Here is a 6691-nt window from a genome sequence, read left to right as displayed (position 1 = left end):
CACGGCTATCGAGAGGAATTCAAGCAAGAGACTCAATGTGACGGCTCTGTCACTTGAGTGAGCTATTAACACAAGGGCAAGTGAGCTGTACAATAGTCTAACTGGTTCACTCTTAATTCAGCTTTCCAAACAATCACTAGTGAGTGAGCTTATTGTGTTTCTTTTCTCTCATTTAAAGGAGTGCCCAAGCCATTGTGAGCTCCTCTGGTGTGGAGCAAAGGGGCCTTTCGGTTCACGTGGGATAGTTTTAAATCCATGCTGTCTGTAAATTGTGAGAGCCATGGGAAGGAAACAATCTTGTTTTCTGTATTCCTCTGTGGATGTCAGTGCTGAGATCAGCATTTATTGCATGTTTAACCCCAGAATATGTAGGAGTGCTGAGGCCATGTTCTTGAACCACTGAAGTCCAGCTGTTACCAGCTGAATGGTTCATTGGGCTTTTCAGAGGGTGGTGTGCGATAGGAGTCCAGAACCAAAACACTCCAGAGCAAGAACTGGCTTGAAGGTGGTGGTGGAGGGTTGTTTTTCAGACTGGAGGCCTGTGACCAGTGGAGTGCCACAAGGATCGGTGTTGGGCTCACTATTTTGCATCATTTATATAAATGATTTTAATGTGAACAAAGGAGGTGTAGTTAGTAAGTTTGTAGATGGCACCAAAATTGGAGGTGGAGTGGACAGTGAAGAAGGTAACCTCAGATCACAACAGGATCTTGACCAGATGGGCCAATGGGCTACCAGACTGGGGACATACACCATGCTGGGGATACATACCAGACTGAGGATATATACCAGACTGGGGATATACACCAGACCGGGATATATACCAGACCGGGGATATATACCAGACTGGGGACATACACCATGCTGGGGATACATACCAGACTGAGGATATATACCAGACTGGGGATATACACCAGACCGGGATATATACCAGACCGGGGATATATACCAGACTGGGGACATACACCATGCTGGGGATACATACCAGACTGAGGATATATACCAGACTGGGGATATACACCAGACCGGGATATATACCAGACCGGGGATATATACCAGACTGGGGACATACACCATGCTGGGGATACATACCAGACTGAGGATATATACCAGACTGGGGATATACACCAGACCGGGATATATACCAGACCGGGGATATATACCAGACTGGGGACATACACCATGCTGGGGATACATACCAGACTGAGGATATATACCAGACTGGGGATATACACCAGACCGGGATATATACCAGACCGGGGATATATACCAGACTGGGGACATACACCATGCTGGGGATACATACCAGACTGAGGATATATACCAGACTGGGGATATACACCAGACCGGGATATATACCAGACCGGGGATATATACCAGACTGGGGACATACACCATGCTGGGGATACATACCAGACTGAGGATATATACCAGACTGGGGATATACACCAGACCGGGATATATACCAGACCGGGGATATATACCAGACTGGGGACATACACCATGCTGGGGATACATACCAGACTGAGGATATATACCAGACTGGGGATATACACCAGACCGGGATATATACCAGACCGGGGATATATACCAGACTGGGGACATACACCATGCTGGGGATACATACCAGACTGAGGATATATACCAGACTGGGGATATACACCAGACCGGGATATATACCAGACCGGGGATATATACCAGACTGGGGACATACACCATGCTGGGGATACATACCAGACTGAGGATATATACCAGACTGGGGATATACACCAGACCGGGATATATACCAGACCGGGGATATATACCAGACTGGGGACATACACCATGCTGGGGATACATACCAGACTGAGGATATATACCAGACTGGGGATATACACCAGACCGGGATATATACCAGACCGGGGATATATACCAGACTGGGGACATACACCATGCTGGGGATACATACCAGACTGAGGATATATACCAGACTGGGGATATACACCAGACCGGGATATATACCAGACCGGGGATATATACCAGACTGGGGACATACACCATGCTGGGGATACATACCAGACTGAGGATATATACCAGACTGGGGATATACACCAGACCGGGATATATACCAGACCGGGGATATATACCAGACTGGGGACATACACCATGCTGGGGATACATACCAGACTGAGGATATATACCAGACTGGGGATATACACCAGACCGGGATATATACCAGACCGGGGATATATACCAGACTGGGGACATACACCATGCTGGGGATACATACCAGACTGAGGATATATACCAGACTGGGGATATACACCAGACCGGGATATATACCAGACCGGGGATATATACCAGACTGGGGACATACACCATGCTGGGGATACATACCAGACTGAGGATATATACCAGACTGGGGATATACACCAGACCGGGATATATACCAGACCGGGGATATATACCAGACTGGGGACATACACCATGCTGGGGATACATACCAGACTGAGGATATATACCAGACTGGGGATATACACCAGACCGGGATATATACCAGACCGGGGATATATACCAGACTGGGGACATACACCATGCTGGGGATACATACCAGACTGAGGATATATACCAGACTGGGGATATACACCAGACCGGGATATATACCAGACCGGGGATATATACCAGACTGGGGACATACACCATGCTGGGGATACATACCAGACTGAGGATATATACCAGACTGGGGATATACACCAGACCGGGATATATACCAGACCGGGGATATATACCAGACTGGGGACATACACCATGCTGGGGATACATACCAGACTGAGGATATATACCAGACTGGGGATATACACCAGACCGGGATATATACCAGACCGGGGATATATACCAGACTGGGGACATACACCATGCTGGGGATACATACCAGACTGAGGATATATACCAGACTGGGGATATACACCAGACCGGGATATATACCAGACCGGGGATATATACCAGACTGGGGACATACACCATGCTGGGGATACATACCAGACTGAGGATATATACCAGACTGGGGATATACACCAGACCGGGATATATACCAGACCGGGGATATATACCAGACTGGGGACATACACCATGCTGGGGATACATACCAGACTGAGGATATATACCAGACTGGGGATATACACCAGACCGGGATATATACCAGACCGGGGATATATACCAGACTGGGGACATACACCATGCTGGGGATACATACCAGACTGAGGATATATACCAGACTGGGGATATACACCAGACCGGGATATATACCAGACCGGGGATATATACCAGACTGGGGACATACACCATGCTGGGGATACATACCAGACTGAGGATATATACCAGACTGGGGATATACACCAGACCGGGATATATACCAGACCGGGGATATATACCAGACTGGGGACATACACCATGCTGGGGATACATACCAGACTGAGGATATATACCAGACTGGGGATATACACCAGACCGGGATATATACCAGACCGGGGATATATACCAGACTGGGGACATACACCATGCTGGGGATACATACCAGACTGAGGATATATACCAGACTGGGGATATACACCAGACCGGGATATATACCAGACCGGGGATATATACCAGACTGGGGACATACACCATGCTGGGGATACATACCAGACTGAGGATATATACCAGACTGGGGATATACACCAGACCGGGATATATACCAGACCGGGGATATATACCAGACTGGGGACATACACCATGCTGGGGATACATACCAGACTGAGGATATATACCAGACTGGGGATATACACCAGACCGGGATATATACCAGACCGGGGATATATACCAGACTGGGGACATACACCATGCTGGGGATACATACCAGACTGAGGATATATACCAGACTGGGGATATACACCAGACCGGGATATATACCAGACCGGGGATATATACCAGACTGGGGACATACACCATGCTGGGGATACATACCAGACTGAGGATATATACCAGACTGGGGATATACACCAGACCGGGATATATACCAGACCGGGGATATATACCAGACTGGGGACATACACCATGCTGGGGATACATACCAGACTGAGGATATATACCAGACTGGGGATATACACCAGACCGGGATATATACCAGACCGGGGATATATACCAGACTGAGAATATATACCAGACCAGGGATATATACCAGACTGAGGATATATACCAGACTGGGGATATACACCAGACCGGGATATATACCAGACCGGGGATATATACCAGACTGAGAATATATACCAGACCAGGGATATATACCAGACTGAGGATATATACCAGACTGGGGATATACACCAGACCGGGATATATACCAGACCGGGGATATATACCAGACCGGGGACATACACCAGACCGGGGATATACACCAGACCGGGGATATACACAAGACTGGAGATATACCAGACCAGGGATATATACCAGACCGGGGATATATACCAGACCGGGGACATACACCAGACCGGGGATATACACCAGACCGGGGATATATACCAGACTGAGAATATATACCAGACCAGGGATATATACCAGACTGAGGATATATACCAGACCGGGGATATATACCAGACCGGGGATATATACCAGACTGGGGACATACACCATGCTGGGGATACATACCAGACTGAGGATATATACCAGACTGGGGATATACACCAGACCGGGATATATACCAGACCGGGGATATATACCAGACCGGGTATACTCTCAATTGGAGACGAGGGATACTCTCTGCGCCCATCACTAGTTTCTCTCTGGTTCATTTCTACCATGACCCAGATTATTGCGTATTAAGCCGTCAAGGGTAGGTCAACTGAAATGGTGTAGGGTTTGGGTTCAGCTCTTGCAGACAATGAAGACCAATAGGGACCAATTTGGCTGAATATTTCAGTGTTGTAAATGCTGTGTACCTCAATGTGACAGCGTCCTGTTCCAGTCCAATGTTGTCTTATCTGAGTGCTGATTGAAACATATGTTTCTCTGTTTGTCTCCAGCTGGTGCATGAGGTTCTTGCTGAGTCTCCAGCTGCTCTAACTCATGCCAGGTATGTAAACACAATAATCTGACGAAAACTACCCATGTACTGAAATGGGAACAGGACTAGTGCTTTGATAATCAAACCCTGCAGTCTTTAGTGGGAGAAACTGAGTGAAAACCCTGATATGGTCCAATAAAGAATCAGAAAGAAGCGACCTAGGTGGGTAATGTTTAGTTAAGGTGTGTTTCCACCTCATTCTAGTTTCCAGTCCGCTTTCTTGTTAGATCTGGCTGTCAGTTTGAGAATTTGCCGAGAAATAACTGTGAGAGCTGTGGGCTGAAATGATTCAGGTTGCATTAGCAATTTCATTAAAATCTCAGGCAGAGAAGTCCCATTCAAGCTCATTAATGTGCCTGTTACTAATATCACACAGCGCAAATCCATCTTAATGATTCCAGACAAAAACAATATACCCAGAACTTCTCACAGCAAAAGGACTTCATGATTTTACTGTAAGTTTAAACCAAAACTGTTTGGGAATGTTATGCACTGTGTGTTAATGATTTTACTGTGTATCAGCTGACGTTCGGTGGGTAGCACCCTCACTCTCACCTCAGAAGCTCCTGGGTTCAATTTTCCTTCCAGAGATTTGAACACATTGTATAGTCTGACACGCCAGTACAATGCTGATGGAGTGCTGCACAGTTGGAGATGCCACCTTTATGATGCAGCATTAAATTAAACCCCTGTCTGCCTATTAGATGAATGCAAAATCGGAGTGCAACAAGTGCAAGGGGAGTTCTCCCCAATATTTATCTCTCAACCAACACCACTGAAACAGAATATCTTAATTACTGACTTGAGTACTGCTGAACAAAAAACACAATTTGTTGAAGTTTTTCATCTTGCCTTCATCAGGACAATCCACACGTATACCAGTCCAGGTGCTGACAATTAAAGCTGATTAAGATAAAAACAGAAAGTACAGGAGAAACACAACAGCCTTCCAGCATCTGTGGACAGAGAAATAGAGTCAATGTTTTGGGAGGTCTGTGGAGAGAAATCAAGTTAATACCTTGGATCCAGTGACTGTTCCTTAGGACTTGTAGTGAAGAAGGTTTAAACAATAACTCTCATTTCTGTCCACAAAAGCCTCCAGACTTGCTGGGATTGTCCAGCGCTTTCTGATTTCTAACATCTGCAGTTCTTTCAGTTTTTTGAAACCAATGAGTCTCAACTTGACGAACCTGTTTGAACTCAACCAGATAGGGGTCAGCCATTCTTTGCTACATTTCTCAGGGCACTGCTCTGACCAAACACAGTTGAAAATGTGTTGCTGGAAAAGCGCAGCAGGTCAGGCAGCATCCAAGGAACAGGAGAATCGACGTTTCGGGCATAAGCCCTTCTTCAGGAATGAGGAAAGTGTGTCCAGCAGGCTAAGATAAAAGGTAGGGAGGAGGGACTTGGGGGAGGGGCGTTGGGAATGCGATAGTTGGAAGGAGGTTAAGGTGAAGATGATAGGCCACGTTGGGTGCAGCGGATGCACCTCCACACACATCATCTATTGCATCCGCTGCACCCGATGTGGCCTCCTCTATACTGGGGAGACAGGCCGCCTACTTGCAGAACGTTTCAGAGAACACCTCTGGGACACCCGGACCAACCAACCCAACC

The 6691-nt window shown here is 46.8% G+C and overlaps 1 long non-coding RNA gene across 1 annotated transcript in view; it reads left to right on the top strand.

The window, feature by feature from the left end:
• The first annotated feature begins 5021 nt into the window (after positions 1-5021).
• Positions 5022-6691, top strand: part of LOC122561936 — a 33989-nt gene continuing 32319 nt past the window's right edge. The window contains exon 1 of the long non-coding RNA XR_006315164.1: positions 5022-5083. This is a non-coding gene — a long non-coding RNA (uncharacterized LOC122561936). The remainder of the gene's footprint in view (positions 5084-6691) is intronic.

Source organism: Chiloscyllium plagiosum, chromosome 24, assembly GCF_004010195.1.
Source record: "Chiloscyllium plagiosum isolate BGI_BamShark_2017 chromosome 24, ASM401019v2, whole genome shotgun sequence".
Classification (NCBI taxonomy): domain Eukaryota; kingdom Metazoa; phylum Chordata; class Chondrichthyes; order Orectolobiformes; family Hemiscylliidae; genus Chiloscyllium; species Chiloscyllium plagiosum.
This window is presented reverse-complemented; position numbering and strand designations above follow the sequence as displayed.